This window comes from Leopardus geoffroyi, chromosome B2 (assembly GCF_018350155.1).
Source record: "Leopardus geoffroyi isolate Oge1 chromosome B2, O.geoffroyi_Oge1_pat1.0, whole genome shotgun sequence".
Lineage (NCBI taxonomy): Eukaryota > Metazoa > Chordata > Mammalia > Carnivora > Felidae > Leopardus > Leopardus geoffroyi.
In genome coordinates this window covers 113,000,226-113,015,840 of record NC_059332.1, presented here as the reverse complement: position 1 = coordinate 113,015,840, position 15,615 = coordinate 113,000,226, and the positions used below count along the sequence as shown (strand labels likewise).

Here is a 15,615-nt window from a genome sequence, read left to right as displayed (position 1 = left end):
GATTCATTTATATTGTTTTTAAGTAAAATAACCCTTAGATGAATATTTGGAGGTTTTTATTAGTCTTTTTACAACAGAAGAAATTTTTTTAAAAATAAACTTTTTAATGATTCCGAAATATGGCATATGCCCTTTGTCAATAATTTTGAAAATGTGGAAATGTACATTGAAAAATCAACCATAACCCCACCAACAAGACAACGATCATTAGTGTTTATTGCACTTTTCTATGCTAAAACCATAACCAGTCACTCAATGACAGCTTCTCTTTTCTCCTAACGTTTATAAGCATTCTCCCATACTATTAAGAATCTTTGCGTACATCAATTTTATTTTTTTTTAAGTTTACTTATTTATTTTTGAGTGTGAGAAAGAGAAAGAAAGAGCATGCCCAAGCAGGGGAGAGGCAGAGAAAGAAGAGAGAAACCCAAGCAGGCTCCTTGCTGTCAGCATGGACCCTCATGCAGGGCTCTATTCCACGAACCATGAGTTCATGACCTGACCTAAAATCAAGAGTTGGACACTTAGCTGCTGAACCGAGGGACCCACCCAGGTGCCCCTGGATACATCAATTTTTAATAGCTTCGTAGTGTCCTATCATGTAGATTTATTTAGGGTTAACAAGGTAACTCTATTTTCATTTTGTTCGGGGGCTTTGTTTCTTTCTGTTTTTGCTTTTATTTTCCCCTTGATGAATAATACTGTATTTGCCTTATTTTGCCTTCAGTATAATATTTTTCACATACGTATGTAATATATAAGCACATAAATATATTTTAAGAAGTAGGATAACTGAGTCAAAGGGACAGAGTACTACTAAGATTCTGCTAAATTGCTGTCTAAATCTGTGGATCCAATTTACACATCATATTCTCCTTCTACCTCCACCGTCAGCATGCAGCACACTGTCATTTGTTTGCATATTTGAAAATTGATACGTAAATATGGCATCCCGTTACTGGAATCTGTACTTATTTTTAAAAAGGCAATTTAAATAGATAAAATTATGCCACATTGACCATTGAAACATATTAAAAGATCATTTTATCCAATTGTTAAAAATACTTCCTGACCTTTAATCGGTAATAAATACATGACATATATCTCTTGAATTTACACAGTTCTAAAAAATTTTGTTTCACTTATTGTTATTTTTTTTTTAATTTTTTTTTCAACGTTTATTTATTTTGGGGACAGAGAGAGACAGAGCATGAACGGGAGAGGGGCGGAGAGAGAGGGAGACACAGAATCGGAAACAGGCTCCAGGCTCTGAGCCATCAGCCCAGAGCCTGACGCGGGGCTCGAACTCACGGACCACGAGATCGTGACCTGGCTGAAGTCGGACGCTTAACCGACTGCGCCACCCAGGCGCCCCCACTTATTGCTATTTTTAAAACCAGAGTTGGAGACGTCCTTGGCTTGGTCTACAGAAAGGGCAGACTTTGGGGCACATATTCAAAATTCAAAATTGAGTTAAAATGATTCCACTTTATACCTGAAAACCATATTCTTATATCTCCAAATTCAACTGCTTAAGATTCACAGTGGCTTGTACCACTAGTTTCTTAACTCAGCAGCAGCCTACCTCAATTTATCTTCTTTACATTTATGACATTTTATTTTTGTTATACTCCCCATTTTCCATACTACTGCGTGCCATATGCTCATTTATCAAAAGTCAAACCTAATTTTTTTGGTAGACATCAGTGAGAATTATGTTATCACCATTTCAGCTAAATATACTTAAACACAAACAAACAAAAAAGAAAAAGGAAACAGGTATGAGCATCACCAGCCTGGAGGGAGACTCACTCGCTAGAAAAGCATCTGCACAGCAACTTAGCAGGATGTGGGATTTTTGCCACTGACTTTTTTTTTCCATTCATGGTCTCACTTGTGAACAGTAGGAGTGAAGGGAGCTGGTTGGTGGTCTGTGCCTGTCCAGTCAATGCTGGGAAACTGTCAGGATTACAATGCTCCTTTGTTGGCTGGCTTGGCAACTATGCCAAGAGCTGAATGGGCCACAGAGACTGAACTAGTTATGACGACTGCTTGGTCCTCTCAAATGACCAGAGGCCCTCCCACCTCTTTGCCCGGCCACCCTGGGATGACAGTATGGATGTGGAGATGCTCTGATTCCTCCCACAAGTTGGCTAATGGAAAATTTTGACTTCCTCACAATCAATTTCTATCTAATTCAGTTAAGAGTTCCGATCTCACTTTTAACTTACAAAAATGAAGGAAGGAAGGAAGGAAGGAAGGAAGGAAGGAAGGAAGGAAGGAAAAGAGGGAGGGAGGGAGGAAGAAAGAAAAGCAGATTAATAATATAGAAAGTAAAACATGAAAATGGTATGGTATAATGATGTGCTAATCTCTCTCACTGAAATTGTGTGGTGATGGTTGGCAATAGAGAGTAAAAGATAAAAAAAATAAACTCAGAACAAAACAGAAAAAGAAGCTCCCCAGGATGATATTCATGGGAAAAATCTGATTTGACCGATTTAGGTCATCATGACTTTTCATGCTTATTTTTGTCATATCGTATTTCCTGGAGCCCCAATTTTCAGATTTAGGTGCAGCCCCCTCCCCCAAGAACACAAAGAAGGAAACTGAAGATTATGAAGCAGGTAGGACAAAAAGATTACTAAACTAAAAGTGCGTTGTTTTTTAACAGCTTTCTGCTAACCCAGACTCCTGGTTTTATTTAAGAAACCCACTGCCTTTGAAAATACACAGGGTCTTTTCAATAGCAAAAGATCAAATGATGTTAATCAGGCAGTGGGGCCTAATCCTTTAATGCAGCTGTCTCTTTACATTATAAACATTCCAGCTATATAAGTGGGAATGATTTTTATCTTAGCTTGTCTTTTCTTCTTCTTCTTCTTCCTCTTTCCCCCCTCTCTCTCTGTCTTTCCCTGCTTCTCTGTAGCTGTCTCTAAATCTTAAGTTGCTCACGGTACAGAATATGCTTTCTTCTACCTGGTTTCTAACCCCCATCAAGGAACAATCTGTTGTGCCTCAGAACGAAAGAAGACAAGAAGATGGGGAACTAAGTGCATCCACTTGCCTTTTCTTCTCTGTGCTCCCCACACTTTTGGTTGGTCACTGTAGACGATGTTCTTCTGGAAAGACCACATCTACAGGGCATCACACAAAGCTCAGGCTTCTCCCTGCTGGTCACCTCTCTTCTTCCTCGGCTGTTGCTTTGGCCTGATGGATTCAGGTTCACTTCTCACAGATTTCTTCTGCCTTTAGAGCTGCTCTCAACAGCTTTTTTTTGAGGCCATCTTTTCTTCAGAATAAAATAATCATAGTTTGAATTATGTGGCATGTTTAACTGGAAGAAATGATTATGGAGGGAAGAAAGAAATATGACAGTTTTCTTCAGATATTTGATGTGACATCCTGCTGGAGTAAGATTGGACTTCTGGAGGAATATAAAAGCATTAGAGCAATGACTCTTAAACAGGGCTGTGGTGGTAAATAAAGTCACTTAGGGACCCCTTCAGGTTATAGCCCCTTTCTCTACTGAGATGCTGATGTACCTACAGTAGAGTCCCACTGTTGTTCACAGGAGTATGACCTATTTTCTAGAAGAATTAGGATGGAAAAAATGGAGAGATCCATGCAATTGGATTATAAGTCCCACAAGATCAGCTAAACCATATATAATTTTCTCATCTTTTTATCCCTAAGGACTAACAGGGCCTGACATGTAGCAGATACTACGAAATGCTTCTTGAATTATTGTTTCGTTGATGGATTAAAAAAAAAAGAACTTCGGGTAAGCAAATTTAATTTTAACATAAGTAGAACGATTTAATAAGAAGTACTGTCCAAGGTGGGTCATCATGAGAGACAGTGAGTTCTCCATCTTTGGAGGAATTCAAGCATAAAACGGGGACACTGGTACATAAGCAAGACAGTTGACCATACCTGGGAGGTTAACACAGGGGCAGCCAACTTGGCTAGGAGGCCAAGGAAAATTCCAACGCCTTCTATTTCATGAACACAAAGATACTCATTACTTGAAAGGTATAAAAAGATGCATCCTGTGATACCATCAGTTCAAACCAGGGGACCAAATACTTGTGCCTTGCTTTCTGGGAGTTGTGTGTTACATTTGAACCATAGTTTATTAAATCCTAAGTTTTTAATTTCTATTTACAATCCTTCAGGTTTTTTTTTTTTTTTTTCTAACTAAGAATAGCATTTATACCTTTGAAAGTCTGCAAGAATTTGGTCTGGTACATACAAGCTCAATGCTGTGGCTTAGGGGGTCCTAAAAACCCAATTCCTTCTACCTGCAGAATCAAACCTAAGCCTACCTCGTTGGCGCACTAATTTGCAACCCAAATTTTTAAATTAGTTTACAGGTGGCCCACAAGAGAATACAAACATTTCTTGAAACACTGGAAGTTTTTTCAAGATTTCTCTCCCCTCCCCCACTCTCACCCTTCTTTTTACCCTTTTTCTTCTTTCAGTGCTGAACGAAGTTTATCATCCAAAGGAATGCGATGCCTTGATAATCACTTTTTGGATATTCATGCATTCCACGTTCATATATACTGAACATCTGCAGCCCATTAAAAGGAAGGAATAAAGTGGTAAGCCTCCCGCCCAACCGTCAGGTTGTGGTGATGATCTTTTGGTGAAGTGCGCCATCTGTCATCAGAAACCAGTATGGCCTCTCTGTGGGCCAGAGTCAAAGGAACTGTCAACCAGAGGAGTGAATCTGTGTTCATTAGCATTTCCTCTTTGCACAGCATTTGACCACTTTTTCTACCAACAATGGCAAAGGACCTGAGACTATACATCCATCCTGCCTGTTGCAGTGGAAGCAGCCAGGTGGGTGCTTTGAAAATAAATCCTGAGCTTCCCATGTCAAAATGTTTTTTCACCACCTGTGAATTCACGGGTAAAAAAGAGTAATGGGTGCTCGCTTTGGCAGCACATATATTAACATTGGAACAACACAAAGAAGATGAGCATCACCTCTGCACAAGGAAGACATGCAAATTCATGAAGCATTCCATATTTTTAGGAAGCACCTAGAATTTTTCAACTAAAAGAATATATCCTCTGGGTTCTGCTGTGGCCCAGACAGTGTTAACTTTTTTTTTTTTCTGTTGTGGGTTTTGATTTTTCTCCCCCAGAAACTGGTTTTATTTGATGTGCCCAAGTCTTAAGTTTTTCAATAAAGAAAAAAAAGTCTCCATAAAAATGAATAAATAATAAAAAATAATTTTAAAAGAATAATGGAAAGTCCACAATCTATTTCTCAGCCTGGACCATTCTTAAAAGTTCTGGATCTTCTGCCGAATAACACAAATCTCAAAATATGATTCATATTAAGAACTATTCTTTAGAAGTATAGGGATCTTAAAGGTCTTCTGGGGTTCTCCCGTTACAGACGAGGAGCCTGGGGTCCAGAGTGGTGTAGTGACTACATCATACACTTCCTTTGCTGACTCCACACCCAACTGATGACTACCCTAGGGTCCTTTCCTTTGGACCACTCTTCCCTCACTTGAGTTCACAGAATTTTGCAGCTTAGAGGGTATTGGAAATATTGGGACTGTATAAAAACTTACTGTAATATCTCAGGCTGTAACTGAACAGCTTTCTTACCTTTAAACTCTACTATGTTCTGTTCGTATTAATAAAGTACAGACCTCCCTATTTATAACACATAAAAAACACAGATGTTGATTGCAAATAGTTTTATAAATCACTGCATATGTTTCCAAATCATTCATGTGAAATATTTGGAAAAGCATTTCAGATTCTTCTTCCTTTGCTGGGAGTTTTAAGTAATTTAAAATATATACCGTTATGTATTATTTGATATTCATGCAGTTTTTCCTATATAGCTTGTTTGACTTTTAACAGAAACTCTTGGAGATAATGTATTCTGAGTGCCAATGGCAGAAATTTTACCTAATAATACATTATTTACTATGAAGGGGTGCTGCTATTGGAGGAGAAAGGCAATGGGCTAAGGATGAGAATTTTGGGTTCAAGTGTCTGCCACTTAGTAGCTCTGTGACTTAACCTAAGTTACTAAACTCTTTGTTGGAGGCATGTGTATCCATCAGCAGGGGCAGGAAGGACAGTGGAAGGGAAGGGAGAGGCAAGAAAATCTAAACTGTCTTTCTCACTGGATTTCTGCTAGCCTCAAATCCAGTAACATCCTTGAAAGCTCTTTGAATCTTATAAATCAAAATCAAGTTAGTATTACGATGGCCAGAGCATTTGCTCACTGCCATGTAGCATGCATGTTAAATGGAAGCACTGTATTTAAAGGTTAAAAGCTGGGTTCTTTGATCTGCCGATTTGGATGAAATCTCGGCCTCATCACTTACTAGCTGTGCGCTCTTTGGTGAGTTACATAACCTGCCTAAGCTCGACATTCTGAGGGAATACTAATTTAATGAACATTTTATGGAGTTGGGTTAAGATTAAGTTCAGTGATGCATGCAAGGTACCAGGTGGGATGCCCAGCCTCCAGCAAATAAACATTCATTTATTTTAGTATTATGATATTCCTGGCTCTTGCTGTTCTTATGGTTCTACAGGATAAAGAATCTGGAATAGTTGGGTTTCTTAACCCTCAAAACGTTTTCCTTAGGTCTCTTCATCTATGTATAGAGCTCTAGCTGAGATATCACCTCCAAGGGCATAGAGCAAATCTGAGTGTCATGAAAAAAAGAAACCCACCATTAACAATAGAGATTCCTGAGTTTGAGAGCTAAACCCAAGAATATCTGCTCTTTTTTCTGCCTTTATCACTCCTGTCTTCAGAACTGTCCCCACAGAAAAATTCTACTCCAAGAGAAGAGTCGACTTCAGGATGTCTTCTTGAATCTACACCTAGTAAGTGTTACCAACAATCTCACACTCCTTATAAATTTATGGTCTTATAAATGTCATATATATATACATATACATATTTCTTTCATTTGAATTACAAATAATTTGCTCTATTTCCCTTATTTTTACTTTATATCCTCTTTTAGATTATGAACTTCACAAAGGCTAGACTCCTGTTTTTTCTCATTGCAACCAATATTCAACTTCTGTGAATGACCCAACGATCATTAATACCTTGGCAATTACTTAAACTTGGATTCATGCTGTGCCTCTTTACCTCCTTGTTGGGTATCCTTGGGAAAGTTGCTTCAGTTCTCTGAACCTTAGTTTCTTTGTTCATAAAGTGAAGGCAACCTTGCAGAGTTTCTGTGAGTCTTGGAAGCAATACCTAGAAATACATCATAAGTCTTCAATAAAAGGTCACTATCAGTGTCTCTAAGTCGTCTGTCATGATTATCACTACCGTGGTGGCCATCAACTCTATGCCTATCCCTAGGTTTTGACCCAGATTCCCAAGAACCAAAATAAAATACAGGAAAGTAGAAAGACAGAAAAAGTCACAGAAGTGTAGAGAGAGGTGAAAGCTTTCTGTAAGTCCAAATTAACACAGAACAATAAATTATTTCATGATTCAGAAAGGCCCAGCAGGCTTCAGTCTGCTGATGAAAAGGAACCCTGATTACATGGTGCCACCTAGTGGGAATCTTCTAATACTACAGGCGGTGTCTGTAAACGGCCGGGAAATAATTGCCAAAGGAGCCAAACTCCGAGAAGTTTGTATTTCTTCTTGTCTTTACTGAGAAGGCGAGAACGCACTGCTTAATCTCACACCCTCCTCTCTCACCCATCCTGAACAGGGATGTGGACAGTATACACAGATCTGTTCAACAGCACTTTACTATTTTGCTTGTTACTTCTTCATGAAGAGATCCTCTCTGAGCTTATAGATCAACTCAGTAGCAACTAGTTGGCAATGGACCAACATTAATCACAAAGTAACAAAGGATGATGGATTAATTTTTCATTAACTGAGTTAAACTGAGGCCTTGATACCCATTCAGAATTTTTTTCTCATCTAAAAAGAAGGAAGAAAATGCTCATTAATAAGGAAAGTTTAAAGAATAATATTTTATCTGATAGTGCAGCCTGCAATTATTACCGACAATTATTATCTTTTAAACACAATGATAAGTAAAAGAAAAAAATAACTAAGGGGGCGCCTAGGTGGCTCAGTCAATTGGGCAGTCAACTCTTGATTTTGGCTCAGGTCATGATCCCAGATGGGGATCCCAGATGTGGGATTGAGCCCTGCGTCAGGGTCCACACTGAGTGTGGAGCCTGTTTAAGATCTCTCTTCCCTCTGCCCCTCTCCTCGGCTCACACTCTCTATCACATAAAAAAAATGTATATTTAAACGCAATGTGGAGTCCTATATAGACATTCAATCCTGAATCTCTGGCACAGAGAAAAGGAGCAGATTCAATTATCCCTTTATCATTCATTCACTTGTTTATAGTAGAATCTGTGAAGACAAGCTAACTCCGCTAACAGGGGAGTGTTCCAACAGCCCAAGCACAAAACAACATATACCTCGACTTTGAGGAAATGTTGTTTTATAGGTTAGAATTTTAGAATTGGAAGGCACTTTAAAAATTAGATGGTCCAGCTCCTTCTTTTATAGATGAAATTCTATTTATCTTACTCCTATTATATGATTTTGTGTTTTAACCTTGATTGCTGGGCTAGGTTTTGTTACAGAACTGTCTGGCTCTATTAACAAGTGGAGCTATAAAACACCTTCTACAATGTGTCATTTACTGGGAGAGAGTGGGCCTGGGAGAGAATTAGAAACAGCTGAAGGCACATACAGGCTCATAGCTGCTCCCATTTGAAAGCAGTTTACAAGCTCAAAAGACAGAATAGGAAGCAGCAGAAGGAGCAGAACAGATGTGGCTGCTGCCGTGGCTGCGGTGGTAGGTGGACCGTGCGTGGGCTTGGAGACAGGAAGGATCTCCTGGAAGCCTGACAGCTTCCTCCCCAGCTCCTTGCCACCCCAGCCTCACCCGGGCACAGGAGAAGAGGGGTACACGTGTCTCCCAACCCAGGGTACTCTTGCTTCACACAAAATCTGGAGTATTTAGATCAATGGCATCTCCTCTGGTAGAAGTTGGCAACCATCTCCCAGAGACTGGTTTTGTTCATCAAATTAACATTTTAAGCTCCTGATTTGTGCAACTCTACAAATGCCTTTGGGCAAGAGGATTCTATCCCCAAATGGGTCTCCCTTCTACGTTCCCCTCCCACTTGCCATTTTCTTGTCACCGTATCTAGGGGAATGTCAGGCTAGGCTTTAGGTTCTGTGGATAAAAGATGGTTTGGACAGTGTCTACCTACAAGAATCTTTCTGTCTAGTGTCAGCCGTCATGATAAAACGAAGAAATATTCCATGAGCTCAGATATGGACTTCTTAAGTTAAAGAATTCTTAAAGTCGGAGCCTGTTCCTTATGATAAAGATGGGGTGACAGAGCAGCTAAAGGTACCTGTACAACTATGACTATATTTTAGTCTCTGAAGATGGACACCTACAGAGAAGATGTGAGGGCTTGCTTACCAGAAAACTGATGCAAAGGAATTATTCACTCAGCTAATTTAAAATAAAACAAAACAGTAATGTTGTCTTTGTACACGTAGGAATCCTTCACCCTGTAATCCAGATACGTGCAAAGGTGACTATCACACCTTTTGATGGCGATTGGCCTGGAGCCAAACCGTCCTTGCTCTGTTTAAGGTTAGCTGGAAGAAGGCGCCTTGTTCCTGGCAATGTGTTTGCCATCACCCTCAGCCACCACAGGCTTGGAGAGCTCAGCTGCTGCCCATCTCGACAGGAAGTCTTCCCGAGCTCTTTAGTTACAGTCTGGTTTTACAGGGGAGGTACACGCTCTGACTTCTCTCCTGCACTGCAGTCCTACGCTGCAGGCAAGAGAAGTGGCAAAAGAGAACAGAGCCCGATCTCCTTCTCGCGAATAAGCATTCCTCTTGTACTGTTCCTTCGCTCCCACACTTACTATCCCACAGTGACGGTCTGTGAGAGGAGTTGCTCTGCTTTTACCTAGTTACAGAAATGATCAAAACCTTCCTCCAATTTCCCTGATCTCTGCACGGCGTCCGTCAGGAGCTTTTCTGTGCCGCTGAAGAAAGAGGGGTTACATGCGAAACTTGTTTGTTTTCTTTATTCCCTTACCCATTTTATTTTTTTTTCAAAGTTTATTTATGTTTGAGGGGGGAGGGGCAGAGAGAGAGAGAGAGGGAGAGGGAGACAGAGAATCGCAAGCAGGCTCCATGCTGTCAGCGCAGAGCCCAATGCAGGGCTCGAACTCACAAACCACGAGCCAGATCATGACCTAAGCCGAAATCAAGAGTTGGATGCTTAATTGACTGAGCCACCCAGGCACCTCTATTTCCTTCTTCATTTTAATATAAACCTAACATCAGTTTTCTGCCTCTTATAATTCATCAACAATATAAGGAATTTAATCGTAAGCATTTTCTCCTTGGCCCCACAGACTGTGGCACTGGTGACATTTTGTGCCAGGTAATTCTTTGTTGTGGGAGGTTGTTGTATGCCCATAGGAATTTTAGCAGCAGCCCTGGCCTCCACCCACTAGGTGCAACCCCCACTTTATGACAACCCAAAATGTCTCCAAACATTGCAAGTGTTCCCTTGGGGAAAAATCACCTTGAGGTTGAGAACCACTGATGTAGATCAACTATTAACTTTTTTTTTTAATCTATGAAGATACAGCAGGCAGAAGCAATATTTCTTCCTTGAATATCTTAAGGGGGAAAAAAAGAACTTGGATCTCAGTCAGACTTGGTCTCTACTCTGTTCAGTCAGTTGCTAAAGCATACTTAGGATTGTTTTCAAGGCAGATTGTCTCAATTGATCTACTGCTCTCTATTCTCTCCCCCAATTCTTTACCTAAGTAATTACAAAATCTATTTCATGCATAGAGTCTCATTTAATACTTACAATAATAAGAAACAGGTACGGGCAGGCAGCCGGCTGGGGAGCAGCAGGATGTCATGTAAAGAAAGAGGTGGAGGAAGGTGGCACCACCATTCCCTGGCTACAAAACTGAGGCCAGTTCGTCAGCCTCTGTGCAACACAATTTTCTCATGTGAAACGGGGGATTATTAATAGCTAGGATTATTAATAGCTAGGAGGGAGGCTGGGAGGGTTAAAGCGCAGTGAGCTGTGTGACAGCACACGTCATAGCAGAGGCTCCATCAGTTGTAGCTTTTTTTTTTTTACTGTAACACCAAGACCACAGCATTGTGTGCGACACCACAGCTGCATAGCTGCAACTTTCTCTTTCTGGTCACAGATCTCTGGAAGGATCTGTTCACCAGAAAAGTCCTCAGAAGCAACTCAACTTGTAGACCATTTCAGGATATTCACAGATTCACCTGAAATGTATAGTGAGCCCAAGGGAAGAAGCCGTCTAGAGAGAGCCTACGAATTTCATCTTTTCTTCCAACTGACTCAAGTAAATGGTGCCAAATAGTTTTCCTTGCCCATTGCTTAACACGGGCGATCCTTCTGGAGAGACAAGTTGCTTCAGATTTCCTCCAACGCTACTGATTGACCAACAGGTCTTTGAAATAAGTCACTGGTTTGGTAGTGATTTGGTAGGGACCAAGGTTTGGGATTGCCAATTTCCCTTCTTTGGGGGAAGAAAAAAGGGTGAAGGTCGGTTGTTCAATATGATTAGTCACTCTATTAGCTTCCTATTGCTGCTTTACCACATTACCACAAACTTAGAACACACTTCATCCAGCAAAAATTTATTATCTAACAGTCCTGGGAGTCAGAAGTCCAAAACAGGTCTCACTGGGCCAACAGAAAGATGTTGGCCAGGCTGCATTCCTTTCTGGAGGTTTGAGAGGAAAATCTAATTTTCTTGCCTTTTCTACCTTGTAGAGATTGCCATTTTCCCTGGCTCATGACCCCCTTCCATCTTCAAAGCCAGCAATGGCCAGTTGAATCTTTTTCACATGGCATCACTATGATACTTACTCGTGTCCCCTTCTTCAACCTTCAAGGCCTGTCTAGATAATTCAACATAATCTCCCTATTTTAAATCTAGCTGATTAGCAAACTAAATTTCATGTGCTGCCATTCCCCTTGGCCATGAACTATAACATATGCACAGGCTCTGGAGATTAGCAGACAGACGTCCTTGGGAGGCCATTACTCTATGCACCATAGTCACTACTTGTTGGTATTTTTGATGACAAGGAAGCAATAAAGCCCTGTTACAAGCCCTGACCAATTTTTACAGTTTAGAAAAGTAATAAGGTGACAGTACTTTTTGAATTGTCATAACAATTTATTTTTGGATAATAAAATCCCCTCAGATCCATTATCATCTTTAAAATAGGGCCTCTCAAAAATAATATATGCCCAATTTCTTGTCAACTTAATGTCTTCTGACTCCTGATAATTTAGGAAACTGGAGAAAGTCTTTATAGCTTGCTACACAAAGTAGAGAGCTCACATGTATTTTGTAAAGCAAGTTGCAAATACATGTAGAGGTACCCATGAAGACTAAATGAACCCTGTGTAAGGAAATCAAGGCACTGTTGGCAAAAGAAGCGGGCAGGGCCGCTCAAAAAGAGAACTTACAGGTTGCACTGCACATCCACCATCTGGCTTGCAGTCCCATTGCTTCACGGCACCCATCTCTAGAATGTTCCTCATTATGTACTTCTGCAAATCAAACATCCTCCTCTTTTTTATTCTACTGGACCTTTTGTTTGTTTAGTTTTGTTTTCCTCCACGGGACCTGACCACTTTATCTCTGATCCTTCCTTCATCTGGCACCACCTAGCCCATTACCCTAACCGGTTTTAACATATGCCCCCCCACCCCGTCCTTGGCATTCATTCAGTCCTTAGTCATATTTACACCTGTTATCCCACTCTCCAAAACGTTATTTTATGCCTTCACTCTCCATAATCGTCCAAACCTCCTCTTCCACTCACAAATGTTCTGGTTTCCTTTCCTTCCAGAAGCATAGTAAGACTGCACCCATAGCCCCACTTTGAATTAGATATGGCAGTGTTGCTCATTTTGGCCAATGACACGTAGAAGGGTGATATAACACTTCCAGACAGAGGCTCTAAGTGGCAGTATGCCACTCTTCTCTTTTCAGTGTCAGCCATAGAGGAGCACAGAGAGCCCTCTAGCCCCATGGATGAGTCAGAGCAGCATTCCCAGGCTGATCAGCAATAGACATTTAGCAAGAGAGAAACACGCCTTTGATGTGTTGAACTGCTGCAATACAGAGGGAGGTTGTTTGTTACTACAACATAACCTAGTCTAGATCTTGCTTTTTATTTCAGTGAGAAAACAGAAGCAATCAGAAGAGAACTCTACAATCTCCGATGCCCACATCTGCCATAAATTAGTTACCGTACACTTTCCTTCTTCTTGTATTATGGATGAATTCTCCATATTCCTAAGGTTAATCTGTCAACTTATACACTAGATTGCATCCTCTTTTACCTACTCAAGGCCATCATTACAGCATTTCTCTCCTTTGTCTCTTATATCATGATTTTTTTCCCTTGCTACTTACTAGATTACCTCTATCAGTAAACATACTATAATATCTCTAGTCTTAAAAAAAAAAAAATCCTCCAGTAGCCCCACTCTATTTGAAATGAGTTGAAATACTCACTCCTGTTTTCTCTGGAATGATCTCCAGTTAGGGTTCTGTTTGCCTCTCTACAGTGAAACTGCTCTTACTACCATCACGAATGACATTGAATCTATTAAGTCCGGTAATCAAATCTCAATCCTTATCCGACATAACATTGACTTGGCTGACCACGGTTTTTTGGGGGGAGGCAAATTAATCCTCAGACTGAGTTTGTCTGTCCCAGGAATTTATTTTTCACAGGTTCGCCGTAGGAATTTTATAAACCAATGGCATACAGGATAATGTCTCTTAATAACCCAGTAAAGAATAACATACTCCAAACCAATGACAGATTAATCACACTATTGTTCCAGGCAAGGGAAGATGAAAGAAAGACCATATTTAGTTGAAGTGTTCCTTTATACCAGTTGATACTCAGGAGAGCCGGCTTAGCCAATCAACCGCTGGCAGCGCAAAACTAAAATCCCCTGTTGCTAGTAGCATGTTACTGCTGATCAGCAAGGTCTCCTTGGTCTGCCATTGCTTGGGTTTTGCACTGAGGGTAAGAATTGTCTTTACAGCAGCAGGCGTTAATTGCCCCAAGGTCTTTAGGGAACTGTGGTCAGCGGAGACAGTCACCTTGCACAGAGCAAACACTCTCTGATAGTCCTTACAAACTCTTCGTATTTAGAGTCTTAATGTCCCCCTTGCCATAGCTGCTTCTTCCTTCATACGTTTTCACTGCTAAGCCCCCAGCACCTGAGCTCCTAAGTGCTTATAAACAACAACAGACGCGATGTCCTTAGCCCGTCGCAGCTTACTTCAGTCTTAGTCAAACTTTACTCTTAAAAACAATCTCATTTTTGTCATAAATGCGGAGATTTGGAAATCACAACAAACGAATACACAACAACCACATTCCTTCCTTCTTGAAATATTTTCTTCATTCAGCTCTAGAACACATCTCTTAGTTCTCTTTCTACCTCACTGATTGCTTCTTCTCGTCTCCCAAACTCTAAATGTTGGGTACTCCAGGTACCAAACCTCTGATTCCTACCCTTCCCCACAACATACTCTTCTTGCAGTTTTCTCCAGCTCCCTAAATATCAACTCCATCCTTCCAGTTGGTCAGGCCAAATTTTGTGGAGTCATCCTTCTCTTTCTCTCATACTCCACGTCCAGTCTGTCACAAATCTTATTAGTTAGTCCTACCTTTAACTTGTATACAAAATTAACAACCTCTCATCACCTGCATTACCACTCTGGACCAAACCAAAATTATCTCCTTGAAGAATTATTTCAATAGTCTCCTAAATGATCTCCCTACTTCCTCCCTGCCCCATGTAGTCTATTCTCCACATTAGCCTCTCCCTGAGTCCTTCTGTATGCATGTCCATCAAATGTCTTTAAAAACTAGTATCATTGGTTGTTGAGGAAATTAAGACAGTTGAGACAGACAGACAACTTTTTGGAGTAGGGGATTCTTCACACGTTAGGGAGGCTGTAATTGCATCATGGGATTGCTTTCACTCCCTAGCCTTTTATGGCTAGTCCCAAATTCTCCCAGTGTTTTTTTGTGTCTCCTAGTTTACTTCTCCCTTCCAGACTACTTTCCTTGTGCCTCTGTTAAAATGTTCATAGACTGCCCACCTTTTAGTAGAGCTCTTATTTCTTCCCCCAATCGGACACTGAGTTGCTAATTTGGGTAAGATTTTCCTGCAATATTGCCTAGCCCTCCTGCTCCAAAGGCACACTACCCTCTGCCTCTCCCCTACCCAAATGCAATCCATTTAACAATTTGACAGTTCAGTTGAGTGGAGATTAGCAAACAAGTAGTGAGTGACTAGTATGCACCAAACACTATGCCTGCCACGGATGGTTCAGTGCCTGAGGCACAGTCATCAAGGCCAGGAAGGTGGAACACTTCTTTTCCATAAGGGTCTGGGAAAACCTGGGTGAGGAGGAAGAGGAGGGCGAGGGAGGTGAAGGAGTCTGGAGAGAAAGAGGAGGATGGGGAGGGAGGAGGAGGGGGGGAAG

At 40.8% G+C, this 15,615-nt stretch overlaps 1 non-coding gene across 1 annotated transcript; it reads left to right on the top strand.

The window, feature by feature from the left end:
• Positions 1-4,935: 4,935 nt before the first annotated feature.
• On the top strand, positions 4,936-5,042 carry LOC123609987. The gene has a single exon (XR_006718029.1). It is a non-coding gene; the product is annotated as a U6 spliceosomal RNA (small nuclear RNA).
• Positions 5,043-15,615: the final 10,573 nt, after the last annotated feature.